At 48.3% G+C, this 19,657-nt stretch overlaps 1 long non-coding RNA gene across 1 annotated transcript; it reads right to left on the bottom strand.

The window, feature by feature from the left end:
- Positions 1-7,712: 7,712 nt before the first annotated feature.
- Positions 7,713-10,374, bottom strand: LOC148815301 (uncharacterized). Its single transcript, XR_016086061.1, has 3 exons — positions 10,247-10,374; positions 8,595-8,680; positions 7,713-7,811 (listed from the first exon to the last, which is right to left on the bottom strand). It is a non-coding gene; the product is annotated as an uncharacterized LOC148815301 (long non-coding RNA).
- Positions 10,375-19,657: the final 9,283 nt, after the last annotated feature.

Raw genomic sequence — 19,657 nt, 5'->3', positions numbered from 1 at the left:
TTATGGCCTTTTTCCTTTTTCCTTTATGTCCTAAGTCGCACCTTCTCAAATTTTTAGCCAATCCTGCATATTTTTGTTACAATATTGGCAAACCGAGAAGCCTTTTTCTCAGGAAGAGGGCCAACAGGTGGGATATGGAAAATGGATCTGTCTGTTTGTTGAAGAGGTAACTGGGACGTGCTTCTTGTGTGGGCGTCGGTGCCAGGATGGTGGGAGACATCGAACATGGACATCGCGATCCCGCCACCTCCCAAGAATTCCCAAGTCTCTGATGTCCAGCAGTGTGTGAGCCAAAGTGGATTACTTCCCACACCAGCACCAGTGGAAAATGGTTTGTGAAAACGGGAACCATAAGGAGACCTGGAGTAAAATTCACATCCAGAAGGTGGAAAATGACCAACAAGAACCGATGTTTTGGCAGTCGAGTTTTGTTCAGATGTGGGGGACTAAAGCACGCCCTGCCTTGCGCCCACTGCCTGCCAGATTAAACTCGGGCTCATCGCCGCCCTGTGTTGAAGTTCAGTCAGATGTCATCTGGACTGCACGTCGGCACGGAACGTCCAATCAGCCGAGCGCCGGATGGATCCTTAACTGTTGCAGATGCGTTTAAATAATTAAGGACCGGCTGCAGCAGAGAATTGTGTTGGCCAGGAGCCCAGGCGCAGAGGCTGTGAACCTCTGGGATAAGCAATTACTGGAAACGGGATTCACGGAATTTCACTGGCGCTGTGCTTCAGGCATGGGACTGGGAAACCGCTCCACCCTTCCTTGGAAAGAGCGCGCGGAAAGCGCGAGGCCACTCGTGGCACCAAGGGAAGAGCATGATGGGAGCCTCTGAACGGCTCTGAGCTTCAGCTCGCTCATCTGTGAGAGTTTCTCTGTCTCTTGGCCTTTTTGTTTAAAGTTCTAGCTTGAGTGGGATTCCAGTTCAGAGGGGTCTGTTCTCGTTTCTGATAAAGAGCCCCCCCCCCCTCCCCCGCCTCCGGTACCCGTGGGAGTTAAGCAAGTTATAGCGCAGGGATCGTGGGAAATGGGCGATCTGCTCCCGTGCTTTCAGGAGAGTGAGAAGAGGAAGGGGGAGGGGGGGGTGTGGCAGGGCTGATAAAGCTCACCAGCGTCCTTATCTCCCTCGGCACTGGGGGGACGAGAGGCTCAGGGCTGGGCTCTGTCACGTCCGCACCAGCAGGGAGACTTCACGTATCCTCCTCAACTCCGAGCGGCGACCCAAACTCCTTCTCCCGACACCAAAGTTAAAAAACAGGATCTAAAGAATCCACTGGAAGGGGTGGCCTACGGGCAGGAAATATATTCATGAAGATGCATCGTGCAAATAATAATTGTCTACTGACAAGAAACCACATCTGTTTGGATTAAGGGATTAGTTGCTGGAATAATTCTGCAAATGGAAATTTTGTGGACGTGCATCTAAAGATGATGCACTTTTTATGGACTAGGGAATCTCTGAGGTAGATCTCAGTAGTTATTTCAAAATCAGACTGAACTATCCAACAAGCATTTAGCCCAACACAGAGCCATGCAGGGTCAAACCAATCCTTGCAGACAACAGCCTCAAGTTTGAACACACCCTGGCCAGGATGCTAGTCCATTACAAGGCACTCACACCCACAGATCCAACAGCAGGGAGAACATGCAAACTCCACACAGCTGGTGCTCCAGGAGAGAATCCAACCCTGGCTCTAAAAAGCCAACAACACCCCTCACCTTCCCACTGACATTAGAAAAAACACAGCTGTACTTATTTCCACCCTGCACATGCACCAAACATGATGATATGGATGACTTCCTGTCAATCAGAACTGGGAACAGGAGGCACTTCTTTACACAAAGGGTGGTGGGAGTGTGGAACAAGCTGCAACATGTTGTCGAAGCCGTTATCCTGGTTTCCTTCAAGAAACACCTGGATGAGATCCTGCGATCTATGAACTACTATAACTACCAAACGGATTTGATGGGCTGAATGTCCCCTCTCGTTTGTAACCTTTCTCGTGTTCTTCAGAAGCAGCACGATGTTAAAATGGTCTTTGTGACGTACCGAGGCCTGTACTGCATTGTGAGTTTGGAATATGGGAGTGGACTGTGTCACTCACGCAGGATCCCACTGTGTCTCTGTGTGTGTGGTTCTGCCGAATGGCCTAGTGTCATGTGTACCCTTTCCTTATGTTCTTAAAAAAACAGAAGAGACGTTGATGACGAGATTCAGCTCATCAGCGCTCAACATGTTCCTGCTCATTGACTGAACCACACCACCATTCCCAAGACCAGAGACCTCTCCTCCAGCAGGGCATCCTGTGTTCTTCCCAGATTCTGGGGCAACGTGGATAAAACGAGTCAGAGCAGGGAGCTGTGTCAGCGTGCATAGACAGCAAAGGAACAGGTTTATTCCACGTCGAAAGAAAATTCTGTTTCCATTCAGCAGGGAATACCCCTGTGCCTGGTCCGCGGATAAAACCAGTCAAACTGTGAGAAAATGAGAGATCTACCGGGAAGCACCGGACTGTGGGGAAACCGTTCCGGGGATCGGATGCTAAAGCCCAACTCAGGAAAGACCAAAAAAGCAAACTGCAAGAGAAATAAAAACTGTGCTGTCACACGCTCCACGCCCTCGGACAAATCTCCTGACGCCGCCGATTACCAGGAATCAAAGTCTGAGGTTTGTTATTGGCGATAACAGAGAAATCTGTGCCGTCAAGTGTTTGTTGTTGTTTTCCACTCGGAACGAAAGTGAAATCTCAACCTCGGGCACCAACCTCTGATCAATAAACACCTGTGATCAATAAACACCTGTTATCCTTGAATCGCTCTCCCTGGGCTGCTCTGTATCAGTTACACGTGCTCCTGCTGCGAGGAGGCCGGCCCATCGTAGAGTGATTCCGCTGGCTTTATTGATCGACAACACCTGTTTCGGTAAAGGGAGGGTTCTTCTGTGTAACTTAGATAAGACTTTCTCAGATTAATAATACCTCCCCCTCCCCCCTGCAGGGAGGGTGTGGGAGTGGAGATTTCCATTCAGACTCTGGTCCCGAGCGAGAGTCCTGTGTGTTCAGGAGCAGGTATGTTCTGTCTGCTATCAAGGGCTGGGTCTAGTAACTTAGTTACGTGCAGCCCGGGGACGAGAGACGGACAACCACCCCAGCGCTGCCTTCAGAGCGTGTGCCTTTACGCCCCTCATGAGTTACTCTCGATTTTAAAATAGCAAGACATTTGTTTGGGATTCTTCATTACTGAGGATTCCTTGTCACTGATCTCTTGTCACCCATTTCTGTGGTCCCTGCCCATCACAGAAAACCCTAAACCAGCACGCAAACACCCACTACTCTCCCTCCCCATAATCAGTTCATCAGCCCAACACAGATGGAAATCAAAAGAGCCCTGATGCCTGTTTATACACCTGATCTACAATGACTTTGCACAACACAGGCAGTTATTTGTTCTTTAGGCAGAAAACTACAGAAAATGAGAGATCTACCGGGAAGCACCGGACTGTGGGGAAACCGTTCCGGGGATCGGATGCTAAAGCCCAACTCAGGAAAGACCAAAAAAACAAACTGCAAGAGAAATAAAAACTGTGCTGTCACACACTCCACGCCCTCAGACAAATCTCCTGACGACGCCGATTACCAGGAATCAAAGTCTGAGGTTTGTTATTGGCGATAACAGAGAAATCTGTGCCGTCAAGTGTTCGTTGTTGTTTTCCACTCGGAACGAAAGTGAAATCTCAACCTCGGGCACCAACCTCTGATCAATAAACACCTGTGATCAATAAACACCTGTTATCCTTGAATCGCTCTCCCTGGGCTGCTCTGTATCAGTTACACGTGCTCCTGCTGCGAGGAGGCCGGCCCATCGTAGAGTGATTCCGCTGGCTTTATTGATCGACAACACCTGTTTCGGTAAAGGGAGGGTTCTTCTGTGTAACTTAGATAAGACTTTCTCAGATCAATAATACCTCCCCCTCCCCCCTGCAGGGAGGGTGTGGGAGTGGAGATTTCCATTCAGACTCTGGTCCCGAGCGAGAGTCCTGTGTGTTCAGGAGCAGGTATGTTCTGTCTGCTATCAAGGGCTGGGTCCAGTAACTTAGTTACGTGCAGCCCGGGGACGAGAGACGGACAACCACCCCAGCGCTGCCTTCAGAGCGTGTGCCTTTACGCCCCTCATGAGTTACTCTCGATTTTAAAATAGCAAGACATTTGTTTGGGATTCTTCATTACTGAGGATTCCTTGTCACTGATCTCTTGTCACCCATTTCTGTGGTCCCTGCCCATCACAGAAAACCCTAAACCAGCACGCAAACACCCACTACTCTCCCTCCCCATAATCAGTTCATCAGCCCAACACAGATGGAAATCAAAAGAGCCCTGATGCCTGTTTATACACCTGATCTACAATGACTTTGCACAACACAGGCAGTTATTTGTTCTTTAGGCAGAAAACTACAGAAAATGAGAGATCTACCGGGAAGCACCGGACTGTGGGGAAACCGTTCCGGGGATCGGATGCTAAAGCCCAACTCAGGAAAGACCAAAAAAGCAAACTGCAAGAGAAATAAAAACTGTGCTGTCACACACTCCACGCCCTCAGACAAATCTCCTGACGACGCCGATTACCAGGAATCAAAGTCTGAGGTTTGTTATTGGCGATAACAGAGAAATCTGTGCCGTCAAGTGTTCGTTGTTGTTTTCCACTCGGAACGAAAGGGAAATCTCAACCTCGGGCACCAACCTCTGATCAATAAACACCTCTGATCAATAAACACCTGTTATCCTTGAATCGCTCTCCCTGGGCTGCTCTGTATCAGTTACACGTGCTCCTGCTGCGAGGAGGCCCATCGTAGAGTGATTCCCCTGGCTTCTGTACAGCAGCACTTCAGAGTGTGTGCCTTTACGCCCCCCGCCTCACAATTTTAAAATTGAAATATATTTGTGTGGGATTCTTCATCACTGATCTACATGAATTATAGATAGATCACTTTATTGGCCCTATACAATTTCTTGTATTAGGAATGTGTCTTTTCACAGACCCCAGCTTGCTCTCCATGAGGCACACAGACAGGGAGAGAAGCTGGGGGTCAGAGCACAGGGTCAGCCATTTGTACAGCGCCCCTGGAGCAGTTGGGGTGAAGGGCCTTGCTCAGGGGCCCAATGGAGTAGGATTCCTCTGCTGGCTGCGGGATTTGAACTGGCAACCTTCCAGCCACAGGTGCAGATCCTGAGCCACAGTACCACTGCTCCGCCCCTCTCTATAATGTTAAATCAGAATGGAATGTTTGTATCTGTTTGACTTGCACTACTTACGCTTGATAACAGTCTCTGCAGCACCACACAGATTGAGCCTCAAGCCAACTCTGGCTGCACAAGACCCTGCTCGGAGCAAGATGGCTGACAAGACCAAGCCATCATTTATGGAGTCTCATGACACTTCTAGGCTTCATAAACGGGATGCCTGACTGCCCGGAATCTGCAGTATTTTCTCCCATTATCTGTAGCTAAGCACCCATCCCTGCACATCCAGCATTTCAGGGTTGTAAAAACTTCCACTGACTCACAACTGTGTTCCCCTCCAGCTTATAACCTCCCCCTCCACAACACTAGCTCATCAGGGAAATGGCAGACCTGTGCAGAGTCACTCACGTGTCCTGCGTCCCGATCAAGGACATTCACTGTTGCTGTTGGGTCCAAGGTGATGCAAAATGAGAGTGACAAACTTCAGCAGGACAAAAGCCAGCAGGGGCAGGAAACTTAGTTGTTTTTTCCCCCTCAAATACTTGGAGCCACTGTTAAGAGTGGGAGTACATTAACAGTGTTTGATGGTTATTACCACCATTGTGCTAGTAACTCATTAACTTTGGGGATAATAATATTTTTATTATATACTGATGTGCCTTGTTGTTAAGGGTCACGCGCCCGGTGACACAAACCTATTTCTTGGCACTGACACAAGATTTCAGCTTTTACTTTTTTTTTTCCTCAGTAGGTTTTGGATTAAGTGCACAGCATAAAATGTATGTATTATTTTTTCTGTAAGCGTTTCTATATTTCATCAGCCCATTGCTTCCCTATTCCAGTTTTCCTGTTTTGAAAATCCTAACGAAAGCCACTGAACGGTCCAGGAAAAGTCTAGAAAAACAGGGGTAATAGCGATTGAGGACTTAGTTAATTTAGAACAGGGAAAGTTAAAGCCTGGACATGATGACGAATACAGAGGAAAACACGATCCAGCCACATTCCAGTCTATTCACACAACTGCTTCCGGGTCACGGGGGAGTCAGAGTCTATCCCAGCAAGCACCAGGCTGCAAGTGGGGAACACACAGGGCACACACAGACACTCACACCAGGGCCAGTTTTCCCAGAAGCCAATTAACCCACCAGTGTGTTTCTGGACCGGAACCAGAGCACAGAGAGGAAACCCGCGCACACACAGACAGGATGTTGTCAAGTCTGTGATAACTGTGACATGAAGCGGCCCTTCCTGCTCACTAGTCACTGTAACGACTAATGTAATATGAAGTACAAGCAAATACAGTACAGGTTGTGCGGCAGACACTTCACCACAGAAATGTTCCAATGAGAGACGGTTAACAAGTAGTATTTGTCAGCACAACCGTCTTGAAGGCGAAAGAAATATTTCTATTGGATTAAAAGAGATGTTTTCACAAGCCTGCTTGTTTACAGTGCAATAGGGCCGTTTCACCTCACCTGAAGTTTTGCTGCCACATTCTGAATCACAGACAATGACAGCAACATGACCTGTGCATACCTGGAAATTTAGTGTGTTTTGTGACGACTTTACTGTGTGCATTTTATTTTTATTGTGGAATGAAATGCCCTCATCAATGCTGATTCTTTCCAACCCCAAAATATAAAAATAGCCCTGCAGTTCCCCTTTTATTCACAAGAGAAATATCTTGGACAAACAGAACCTGGTGAGCTGTTCTTCCTGCACTGAGGGCACCTGTTTGGAAACGTTTGTTGTGCAGAAACATGCTTTGCGTGTGGCTGCCAGCCGCGGCAGCAGTCATCAGAGTTCAGAGTTGCCGACTCCAACCAGGGCAAAGGTTAGCCAGGCTCTGACAAGCACAGGCCTGATCGTCCTAATGAGGGGGCATAATTGATCCAGTGGGTGGGCGTCACTTTGACGGAGCAAGAGGAGCGCCATTGTCTGGGCGCCTCCTTCGAATCCAGCTTCCGACTGCACCCCCCCAAAAGCCAAACTGAGGAAGGCCATCAGAGAAACCAGCCGGGGGGGGGGCAGACAGATCGGACAGGCTGGACCATCCTTGACCCCTTCAAAAAGCCGGAAAAAGAGAGACAGAGTCACAGGCCGCCAGGGGCGACTGACCCATAGTGCTTCGAAATCATAACGACGTATTTCATCAGCCACTTGCCACAGGTGACAAAACGAATATGTTGCCACACAGCGTCCTCCTCCATATACAGTAAATGTATTGCTCTCACCTGCCACTTCCTGACAAACACATTCCATTCAGTACCTGTCAGACCCGCAGGTCCTAAAACCTGCACAAAGCTCTTCGTGTACAGCATGAACCTGAACCATTACCACAGTGTATAAGAACTGGCTTAAAGCTGTGAGGTCCTCTGCCTTTAGTGTGTCAGCAACTGTGCAGATGTGCGCAGATGGTCACAATGTGTCACATGCCTTGAGCAGCAGGGATGTTTGTCCCAGGATTATTCCCAGAAGGTGAGATCATCCCTTCTCTGACGTATCCGTAGCTCTTTTCACATGGCCTGCGGCACAGCTTAACGAAGACCATCTAATTTTCGGATCTAAAGGCTGCAATTAGAAGGAACGGGTTTAACAATGATGGGAAAAGTGGACTGCTTTCAAGAAAATGAGAAAATGCGTCTCACAGGCCTGGCAGCCAGAGACTTTGCAAATGTGGCAAAAACCGTACGCAGAGATTAAACTAGAAGAAGTGAATCATGGTTTATCGTGCTTCACTGTCCCAGAGGGGTTGTGGACATGCTGTACTGTACACAGCAGAGAGGTGTTGCAGACAAGCAGCTGTTCGGCTGCTCAGAACAGAACAACAACAGCACAGACCCCAGCCTGTTTACCCACAATCCTCCCACAGGGGTCACGTCCCCCGGTTTCCATCAATACATACACATCATGTAAGTGAATGCTTGGAATGATCTGGACACCCTAATACAGGCCTGAAATAGACTGTAGATTCTTAGTACTTAGAATACTTAGTACTTAAACACAACTGACAACATTATATATTTATCCTACTCCTACATACACATAGATTTTTAATTTTGATAGTTAATTATTCTTTGCATCTACAGAGTGCACTTTACCCCAAAGGATCTCAAAAGGCATTGCACAGAGGAGAACTTCACCCAGCTCTGAAGTGCGGCCACAACTGATACTACTCCAGTCCAACTACACATCAGATCAGGTTCACCTGATCGAACAAGGGGGACTTTAAGGAGGCAATTCTTTACACAAAGGGTGGTAGGAGCATGGAACAAGCTATTCAATTGTGTTGTTGAAGTCTGGTGTCCTTCAAGAAACAGCTGGATGAGATCCTTGGGTGAATGCGCTACTCACTTTCAAAGGGGTGGGACAGGCTGAATTGTGCCCCTCGTTTGTGACTCGCCGTGTATCCTTCTGGGACGCGGTAGAGATCCAGGGATCTGTGGGGAAACAGGAGGCAATACGCTGGCGGAAATCTGGGACGCAGCAAATTTTTCCAGCCTGCTGGGTGGACGGAGGGGATAATGATCAGAAACTGGATGCCCTTGTTTATCGCATTCCAGCCCTGCACCTGTTCCCAGAGCTCTGGGATAGAGGGGGACAGGGGGGGGCTCAGGGTGCTACACTTCCTTTTTTCAGCAGTGTGCCCCTTCCAGGAATCCAAGTTCTGTACAGCTGCCAGAGAAATTTACAGAGAAATGTACTTTCCCTGCCAGGTGGGCAGAATAGCCAGGCCAAGTGAACTCCAAGTAAGGCTGAGGCAGGGGAGGGCAGTGCCGAATCTTTCTTCTGTTCTTATGCGAGCCCTTCCAGACCAGACTGGCACCTGTTCGCACACCTGAGGCTAACAGGAGCAATCAGGGAAGCAGGTCTTGCTTTGCATGGAACAGAAGTCTAAATCTTGGGGCAGTGAATCCTCAGTCCTCAAATTATTTGCCCTAACCCCTACACACTGCAAGATGAGCTGCTTCTTGAGTGTAATCAGGGTTTACAGAAATCAGATGGCACAGGATGGAATCGTGCACAAACATGCAGAAGCACGCAAGTCAGGCATTCCAGAGACAACATCTCCTGTTTCCCTTCCATCATTGTTTTTTTCTGAGCCCGAGCCTGAGCTTTTCCTGACCTGAAACCTGAGTGTGAGCTGTGATTTAAAGCAGAAACAGCTAACAGAGTGCAAACATGAGACACGGCCAAAAGGAGTTTGAATGCCTGGCGGTCTTCAGCCAGTTTACAGAAAGTAGGACTTTGGGTGCTGACAGGGACAGTATCAAAATAACAGGATCGGCTCTCCAGAGCTGTCCAGGACGTTATAAGCAGTCTTGCTCACAGTGTCACCCTGGGTCAGCTTTCTTCATATTTGCCTACTTGCAGAAACTGTGATCACTAAGTGCTGGAACTAAAACTGCCTGTTGAGTAGTGGCAGGAATGAACGAAAAACACGGAGATCAGACATGCAAATGGCACGAAATTATTTTTGACACTGCACATTTTGCAAACCCGTCATACACGCAACTACATGTAAAGCAAAACTTTTCGGCCTATTGCTCTGCTCAGATTGTCTGGCTAAAGGGAGTTAAATGACTTCAGAAAAGTCCCAATCGTATCTGGCAGGACTGCGAGATCCCTTTCCCCTTGATATTTCCGAGTGTTTTTATCGGAATCAAATGAGGCCCTCTATGGATTTCACGAGCAGTGCTGTTGTAGCATCAGCTCAAACCTGGACGCTCTACGAAAGGCGAAAGGGCACCCTAATAAATTTTCTCACTACTGTACGTGTCTCTCTGCATGCCCAGCGCAGCTATGTGGGGCACAGGGCAGCCTTTCAGATTTGCAATGCCAATCACCTGTGCAGTCAAGGACACTGTGGTATGCAGTGTTAGGCTCCCATTACACAGAGATAAATTTAACTTCCCTGCTAACACACACACACACACACACACACTCGCTCACTGGGCACGACCTGGACGTGTCTGATGTGGAGGTCTTTCTCCAGCGGCACGTACCTGTTTTTGTTCTCCCAGCTGTTGGGACGCAGGTTAGTATGAGATCTGTGCTCCCAGAACTCACACAACCTCTTCAAGGTCAGATCTGCCTAATATTATTCCTCTTCCCCACCCGCTGTGTGTGTTTGTGGAAATAAATATTTTAAGGGTGTTAAAACTGTTCTGTGTATATATATTCAGGTCTGGAATGCAAGTCTGGATTCGTGTAGGAGAGAGATTAAAAGCATATACCCGAGAGTTTGCCTCCAAGTGGCTGCTGTTTTCTTTGACATTGACCTGGATAGTTCAATGCTTTCATAGTTGTAGAAATATCCCCCACTGCCACTTATTCCTCAGTTCTGAGAAATGTACTTTGCTGTATCATCTTCAGCATGCTGGAGTGAGACTGCATTCTCTTGTAGTCTGAGACTCACCCTCCACCCCCAGCCACCTCGCCACCGGCTCATTCACACCACCCTTCCTGTGCATGAGATGCTCTCACGACCCGATTGGCCGGCCGGCCAGATCATCCGCGCTCTGATTGGAGGAGGCCCGTGTTCACTCCGAGGGTGCATGCTCTTGTTTTCCTGCGCTCCAGTGTCAGGCTTTTCCAGCCCCCGCAGGCCTGCTGCTTCCTGTGTACACGAGAGGAGAAGTTCTGAAGACTAAGTCATAGAAACAAAAGTGGGTGGAATGCTGTCGCTGGGTGACTAATACGCTGTTCTCAGCTGATGACCTTAACCTCTGGTAAACACTGTGCTCATTTCTTGAAACACTGTATGCCCTAGTTTATCAGTTTTATCCTGTAAGAAGGCACTCTCATTTACAAAAAGTGACCCACTCTTACAGCTGGGTATTCACTGGGACAGCTTGCGTGAGGCACCGTGGTCAAGGGTACAACAGCAGTGTCTATTGAAACTGGCTATTGGAACCAAATGCCCCTTCAGTCTGAGGTCCAGAGCCGTGACCGCCATTTCCTGCTGCTGGACGACAGGAAATGGGCAGGGGATCACTGACGCTGGGGAAGGCCATCCTTCCAGGCCGTTTTCAGAAACCTCCATTTTCCTACCCTCCATAAAGACAGGTGACCTCAAACGTGGGCACGATACGATTAGGGCGGAGCGGTGGCTCTGGGGCTCAGGATCTGCGCCTGTGGCTGGAAGGTTGCTGGTTCAAATCCTGCGGCCGGCAGAGGAATCCTACTCCGTTGGGCCCCTGAGCTGGTACAAGGCCGTGCTCCCGGGGCGCTGTACAATGTCTGACCCTGCGCTCTGACCCCCAGCTTCTCTCCCCGTCTGTGTGTCTCATGGAGAGCAAGCTGGGGTCTGTGAAAAAACATACCGACCTGACCCTGAAAGCTCTGGGCTGTGGTTCCCCATTCCTGTTTCCCAGCCTGCTCTCTGCTCAGGCTGGTGGGAGAAGCTGGACAAGGGGAAGACAGGAAGAGGAGGATCTACTGTACACCTGTCTGTACGTTGTAGGTCCCCAGCTGACTGGCCTGTCGCGCAGTCATTTCCTAGGGAATGGGGAGTTTGTTCACAACACCCACAACCCCTTGTGTAAAGCAGCCCCTCCTTTTCTCAGACATTTTACTGTTCATTGCCATTCTTGTTTCTTTGACTTATTCAGAGCTTTGAGCTTTTGGAAAACTGCCCATAAATTATTATTGTAGCAAGCAGTTGGTTTAAAATGTTTGAGAAGTCGTTGCTTCAGAATTTTATAAACAAACGTCCCCTGTCATTTCTGAAACATTCTTTTGAGCCCAGCTTTAGACCTCTTGTGTCTTCTTGTATTGAAACCAGCCTTGGTTTCAAAACCCATTTCAGATTTTATTAAAGAAGTAAGGGAATTCACTGCAAATTAAATCCTTCGCAATGTCACCTATTCTAACCACCTAATAAAAGGTTCTGTGCATCTGACATATTTCTTAGGTTGTGCAGTCCGTGTGTAGGATGAAAAACGTCTACATATACACCTCTTCAATTCGTTTTTTTTTAAAGAACAAGTACTTTCAGCATCCCCGCAAGTCCTCCTGAAATTCTCTCAAACCTTTCTCACAGCTTGAGGGACGAGGCTGTTGTGCAAGACCAAGCCTGACAACTGCTGACAGACGAGATGCCTCATCCTCAGTCTTCACCATCAACAGCACACAGGCAGAGGACTGTGCATGCCTCCGGAGAGTGACTGCCAGTGTGAAAACGTGGCTCAGCCAATGGGATTGCAAATGATCACGAGAGACAGCCAATCAGGGACTAGCTTGCTCATGCACTCTGTGGAAGCATGCCTGTTATAGAAGAGGAAGTTGCGGTCATGACAGAGTTATAATTGAGGTATTTTTGTAACAATGTTCTTTTTTCTTTAGTCAGGAGTTTCAGAATTTTCTTAACTGAGAAAGCAACAGCTAATAATATTTTTTTCCAGGTACTTCCTAGAATATCTCAATGCAGTCATTGCCCTGTGTTACAAATGCAATTTAACCTTTAAAATTACACTGTATCGACTACAATGTTAGAGTTAGGAGTGACATTGACTTTACAGACTTCATTCAGCTTTTGAGACGACTGGACGTTTATATTAGTGAATCTTCAGAATAGGAGCCTGAATAGTCAACTCCGTTTATGGAAAAACGTACCTTAATTTTATATTTTATTGCCACTTATTTCCAGTATATATATATATGACAAAATAAGTCCTGGATAGAAGAAAATAAGAAAGGTAACTAACTAGATGAGGTCTTGTTAGTCCTAGCTCGTCTGGGCTGCTAGGTTGCTAGTAACTAATTGATCTGAGATCTAATCCAGCTGTTTCTATACACAAAGGGTTGTGGGAGTGTGGAACGAAATATAGTGTTGAGGCTGATGCCCTGACTTCTATCAAGAAACAGCTGGATGAGATCTATGGATCCATGGAATACTAACTCCCAAATGGGCCCGAACCTCCTCCTGTCTGTAACATCCTGTAACGGGGGTATGGACTTCAACAACATGGCTTAGCGGCTGGTTCCCTACTCCCACCACCCTTTGTGTAAAGAAGTGACTCTTGCTCTCAGACTTAAATATTCTTCCCTCTAACGTGGTGAAACAGTTCCGCAAGCAATGTCTCCATGAACATCGGAGCTACAGGAAGACTTTCCTAGTTTGCCAAAGGGCTTTTGTTTGTGTCACATGAAACCATGAAATCGGTTTGATCGGGTGTTGTGATTCACTGTGGGTTATTGTCTGGAGACAGCAAAATGAGTCACCGGGTTTCTGCACTGTTGAGGAAGGTTTATCATATATAGGTCTTTGACTAAACTGGCCAAAACCAGTGTCTTGCTTAATCAAACCGTTGCCTCTGCATCAAATGAATTGCGAATTTGGATTCGTGTCAAGTAGACCTGCGTCTCTTCATTTCCTATCTGTGCAAGTGCTGGCCTGCAGCAAGGACTGGACTGGACCAAACCGCTACGCAGCAGGAGTCAGATGGCTTTTCCCCTGCAATAATGCAGTACACGCAGAGGGCAGGAAGGCTGCAGGTTGCATACTGTTGAGAATCTGGCAAAGGGTATTTATAACCAGGCTTTCCCCTCAGGGTACGAAAAAAAACTCTGAGAAGAAACATACAAATTTCATCTCCTAGGGGGCCAGGTCTTCAGACCCCTCACAGTCACCATAAAAGGGCATTTTGTCTCCAGTACATGTTGCTCTCGTGCTCGGAAGGAGTTTGGCATCCAGGGCAGGAGCTGTGTTTGGAGTCTGTGTGAGAGACTTTCTATATCAGGGTCTGATCGGTGCAGCCTGTCATCTGAGAATAAATACTTCAGCTCTGGGCCCAATTCCTTTAGCATGAGGTCTGTGATGATGGTCCTATTAATCTAGAAAACTACAGCATCATCTGCTTCGATTTGTTTCTCAGGTGTCAGAGTCTGTGAGCCATATGGTGTCAGCAGGAGTATGTGTGTTGCTACCTGCAGTACGGATTAAGTGACCTAAATGGCTTCATGCACACCTCAAGTAGGCAGCTGCGTCAGCATGCGTAGGCTGCAAAGCAACAAGTGAAGGTTTATTCCATGCTGAAAAGAGAAGAAAAGAAACACAACGTTTCAGCTATGGAGCCTCCTTTGGGTGTTAAACAGAAGTTGAGAATTAGAACTGTGCAATGATCACTTTATTGGCCATTGACAATTTCTTGTATTAGGAATCGGTCGTTTCACATACCCCAGCTTGTTCTCCATGAGACACACAGACAGGGAGAGAAGCTTGGGGTCAGAGCACAGGGTCAGACATTTATACAGCACCCCTGGAGCAGTTGGGATGAAGGGCCTTGATCAGGGGCCGAATGGAGTAGGATTCCTCTTCTGGGTGTGGGATACGAACCAGCAACCTTCCAGCCACAGGCGCAGATCCTTATCCACAGAGCCACCTCACTGCCCAAGCACATTTTATTCCAAGCATTTTCTGTCCTGTATTCTTCATGCTTACCCTCAGGAATCATTCATTGTGAAAGAGGAGCTAGACAGAGATAATATCTGGCAATTCAGGGCTCTATAACAGAGTATAGACAGACACAAATACAGGGAAAAACAGGTCTTTTCAACTCAAATCTCTTTATCAATATAGACCTACTCTCACACCCACCATTTTGATGAAATAATTAAAATTTCCTCAGCTGATCTCTGCAACACTTCTGTTTTGCCTTGACAAAAAAGTCCGAATTGTTACCAAAATAACTCTTGTTGCCACCACAGATTTCGCAGCTACTCATTTCCACATTTCCTGGCTGACAAAGAGAGTCTGGTCTCCCGTGATTGGCTGAGCTCTGTGATCATGCACGCTCTGATTGGCTGAGAAGCTTTTTCACACGGGCAGTCATGCCCAAAGTGCATGCTCCCCTCCACCCTCCATCACTGAACTGCTGCATTGTGATTTTTGGCACACCTCCACAGGCCCCTGTGCTGCCAAACAGGAAGTGAGATGCCTGAACCCTCCGTCAGCTATGCTCCAAAACAGCGGCCTGGCTCTTGTAAGGGAGATATTGAGCCAGCAGCTGGTGAGGTCAAAAGTTTGCCCCAGAAACTGTGAGAGGCTCTGTCCATATCCAGAACAAGTCTCACCCAACTCTAGCACATGAAAGCTGCAGATAAACTATGGATGAGTTTATGCTTCGGATTCTATGAGTTGTTAATTGGATTGATCTAAGAATTAAGCAATCAAAATGGGGTTGAAATGCAAGCAGTTGTGCAATTAATTTGGAAAGACTAATGTTGCATGAACGATTTGGAAGGGGGAAGATACATTGCAAATAACCGAACGAGATCCTTGCATTAATTAGCTACTAGTAACCAATGAGCTAGGTGGCTTTGATGACCCCCTCTCCACTGTAAACCTACGGTGTGTATTGTTTCTTGCTGGGGCCAGGTGGAATCCAAATTCCAATTATATATACACACATCTCCCTAGCCAGAGCCCAGCTAATCACTCAGTGATCAGCAGTGACTGACAGCTGCAGAACCCTGTAGGGTGATGAAGACTCCCAAGACACCCAAACTTTATATTTCCTTTGAAACTCTGCTTTCACACTGGGTCCAAGTTGTTTTTAATTTGTGATACATGGGCAGGAAGAAACCGTGTTGTGTAATAATAATACTTAATAATAATTGCTTACACTTATATAGTGCTTTTCTGGACACTCCACTCAAAGCGCTTTACAGGTAATGGGGATCCCCTCCACCACCACCAGTGTGCAGCCCCACCTGGATGATGCACCACTACACTCAACACACCAGCTCTCAGTGGGGAGGAGAGCAGAGTGACGACGCCAAAACACAAAAGGCCTACAATGCCATACTGCGCTTTTAATCAGTGGAGTAGGTTTACATAGACTAGAGAGCATGTGACCCCCCAATGAAGGGGACACTGGTCCTTTGTAGAATGACCCCCCAGCAATGCTGGTCCCCACTTATGCATCTGGGTGGAACCACTGGGGTAAAGCACAAGGCTACAACAGTAGCGTCACAGCAGGGATTCGAACCCACAACCCCCTAGTCAAGAGTACAGAGAGTTAATCATTGCTGTGCAGCTCCCAGAAACACGCATCTTGCATGAACATTCTCACCGTTTTCCAAGCCTCACGCTGTGTAAGCTTTTCCACAGTTTTCATCATGGCGTACCAATGATCTCCAGGCTTCGCTGGGATTCCCCGTGGTGTACTGTACAGTACTGTGTTTTTACCATGGTGTTATTCTCTGTAAATGAGAGTTCGCCCACTATGCTCGCTGCCCCCCGGGGCAGTGTAGTACTTAAACCAAACTAAATTGACCTGATAATTTAGTTACATCCCTTTGTTAATTGGATGTTGCTGCTTCAGTGGTGCTCTACTGGGGTAAAGGGGGCTGCCCAACCTCCCTCTGATCCAAACCCCACCCCCCTTCTCCGGAGCAAGGGAACAGCCCGCAGGAGGGATTGTGGGATTGATCCGACCTGGGAGAATCAGCACAGATGAAGGTCACACTTAGCAAACGTCAACGGTAAAACAGAAGCTTGCACAAAACATGAAGCTACGATGGGGCACTCAATGTCTTTTTTTTTAAGGAAAGTTAGAACTCACTCCTGTAGTGAAGTACATGGAGATTACTGGCCATGTGGTCACTCTTCGCTGGGATTAACAATGTGCTGTTCCATACTCTTTCCATGTTATCACAAAGCTAATATGTACTTCCCAACGGAGTTAATAAGGTCAGCGCTGGCAGAAAAAAGCGGGCGGCGGTCTCTAGGTGTTTCCATTATCTCAGCGTGCCGGGGGAGTGAGGTAACAGTGGTATCGGTGTCAGACGCAGGTCTAAATCAGTCACAGGAGAAGCCCAGCGACCGTCTCCAGGAACCTGCCTGGCCGTCGCCTAGCAACACAGGGCCGGCTGCTTCAGCCCCGCCCTGCAGGAGGCGACGTGCTGGACGTGCCGGTCAGCCCCACTGACGCTGTTTGCTCCGTTTCCCCCCCCACTGGTGTCGCTCGGAGGAACTGTAAACCCCCGGGAACTAGTGTGGCTCTTAAGGGGCGGCCCAGGCAGCCTCAGAGCAGACCCTAATGGAGGAGCTGCGAGGGGGGGCAGCAGTGATGACACAGACCACACCGGCGCCAGCAAAGACACGGAACTGGACCGTAGCAAGTGGGATCACCCAGGAGGCCCGGAGGGACGCTGTGGTGCGAATCCAGCCTTAACCACCACTTGCCATATGGACAGCCGGTGCACGGCCCCCCTTTGAGACCTTTTTGTTGGAATTGTCTTCTTTGTGAGAATTGTGCACGTTGTTGAAATGAAGCTTCTGAAGTGAACGAGTGGGGGGTCATTTCCAACCAGGAGAGGAGAAAGAAGATCCGCTACGCTCCAGGAACACCTAAAGAAGGCTCAAGAGCTGAAATGGGGTGGTTCTACTGTCTGCTCTTCAGCATTAAAATAACCTTTACTTGCAGCAGCTTCTGTTTCTGGATAAACCCACGGTTTCTTCTGCCGCGTGTTAGGAAGTTCAAATGTTTAGCGCTTAGAATTAGTTTTTAGAGCAGAACTTGTCTGTTCCCCCCCTGACCAAATAAATGACTCAAACTATCATTCGACCCAAACGAATCATTCGGAAACGTGAGGTAACCCCCCCACCCCAGGAATCTTTCTCCTTTAACTAGATCAGAACTTGCTTTACCGTAACAATAATAATAATGACTTTTATTTATAAAGCGCTCTTCCAAACCCAAGGACACTGTATGTAGCGATAAAGAAACAGACAAAAAAGTGCCATAAAAAGTAAAATCAGAAAAAACATAAGCAGGAGCACACAGGTCTATACAGATGGGATGAAGGGTAATCAGACCCAACAGAGACTTGCTGTTCCATTTCCACAGCTCTTCCGCCGTGGGCAAGCCGCCTGACTCAGAGGCACTGTTTACCCAGGTATGTCCCTGCGGCAGCGGAAGCGCCACGCCCACTCCCGGAAGAGGCCCGCGATTGGCCGAGCCCCGCGAACACTCGCCCTGCCATTGGCTGGGAGGCTTTCTCACATGGCCTGTGCACGCTCTCCCCGCTGCAGCCGAGTGCTTCAGCTGGCGTCATGGAGCTGTGGGTGGCAGCCCGAGACAAAAACCCGCTACTTCCAGCTCCGTCTGTAAACTGCAATCGACTGGCTGCCTGACATCAGCTTTGATCATGTCTCCCCTCAGCGCCTGCCCTCCTAAATTTAACCCTAATCTTGTGCTGCTATTGTTTCTGGACAGAGCAGCGTAGTGCTTCATACCAGGACAAATATTGTATGTAGTTATTCCTATATTGATCCTATCTGATCAGCAACAAAAAAAATACTCTCCATCTCCATGTTGTGACTTTTAAATATAAAACAACAGAGAAAGAACCTTTCGAAGGGGCATACAATAACAGATTGCAAAGCAATTACAATGTATTTACGTTTTAGTATCTTGAAGTGGGCTCTAACCTAAAATTCTGCTGCCTGTAATAATAATTTTGTCTACATTTAACTCTACCTCACTCTTGTTTTCAACCACAGTGTGGTCTACTAGCTCGTCTATTTATCTGTCGGGGCTCTGTCCTCTGACATTAACGCAAAACTAAGCTTTTGGACACTATGGTGTTTGGGGTTGCTCTGGTTTGTGCTTGGTGTTGTACTGCTGTTGCATTATTTCCCAAGGGGGCGACTCACTTTCCCAAGGACTGACTGATGGCTGTCTATCCCACGCTGAGCCTGCAGCCCAGCCCGTTTACCTCAAAGCCCCGAATCCTGAGCCTGAAGGCACAGCTCGGCTTTGGACTCCTGGGTAACAGAAGCCGGCAACCGTTTAAACCACCTTTTGTCAAGCTTGTCCGATGGCTCCTCAGATAACAATTCCTCCAGCAGGGAAGACATGAACAGCAGCGGCACCTGCCACATGCTCCACACCATGGCTGGGTTGCTTGTTCCACACTCCCACCACCCTTTGGGTAAAGAAGCACCTCCTTTTCACCTCTACGCTCACGTTGCAGTGCTCAGTTTCGGAGAAGGGCCCTGGCTTGGCTGTGCCAGTCGCCTTTGAGGTTTCTGAACACTTGCACCAGACTTCGGATATTGAGAAACGAAAACCAGCGCGCTGCATGATGCACCGGACTCTGAGGAGCCACCCGGGCAAGCGGGGAGGACCAGCCCCCTCTCGCCTGTAACTCTTCCTGTCTTCCTCCAGGCTGACAAACCAGCTCAAGCCAGCGGAAGACCTCGCCTCCCTAGTGACAGCGAAACGCTTGTGCAGGAAGGAGAGAGAGCTGGCCCGGCTGGCAGGGGAGATATCAGCCGAGAGCAGAGTGGCGCTTCGAGTGCCTCTTCAGCGCACCGCGCTCTCGGCCGCGGCTCAGCGTCTAATCAGCTCAGCGCAGCGGGGGAGCCGCTCCGCCACTCTCACTTCAGAGCCCTGCCCTGCCTA

Source organism: Atractosteus spatula, chromosome 25 (assembly GCF_055471065.1).
Source record: "Atractosteus spatula isolate fAtrSpa1 chromosome 25, fAtrSpa1.hap1, whole genome shotgun sequence".
Classification (NCBI taxonomy): Eukaryota; Metazoa; Chordata; class Actinopteri; order Semionotiformes; family Lepisosteidae; genus Atractosteus; species Atractosteus spatula.
The sequence above is the reverse complement of the archived record's forward strand: the minus strand, read 5'-3'. Positions and strand labels throughout refer to the sequence as shown.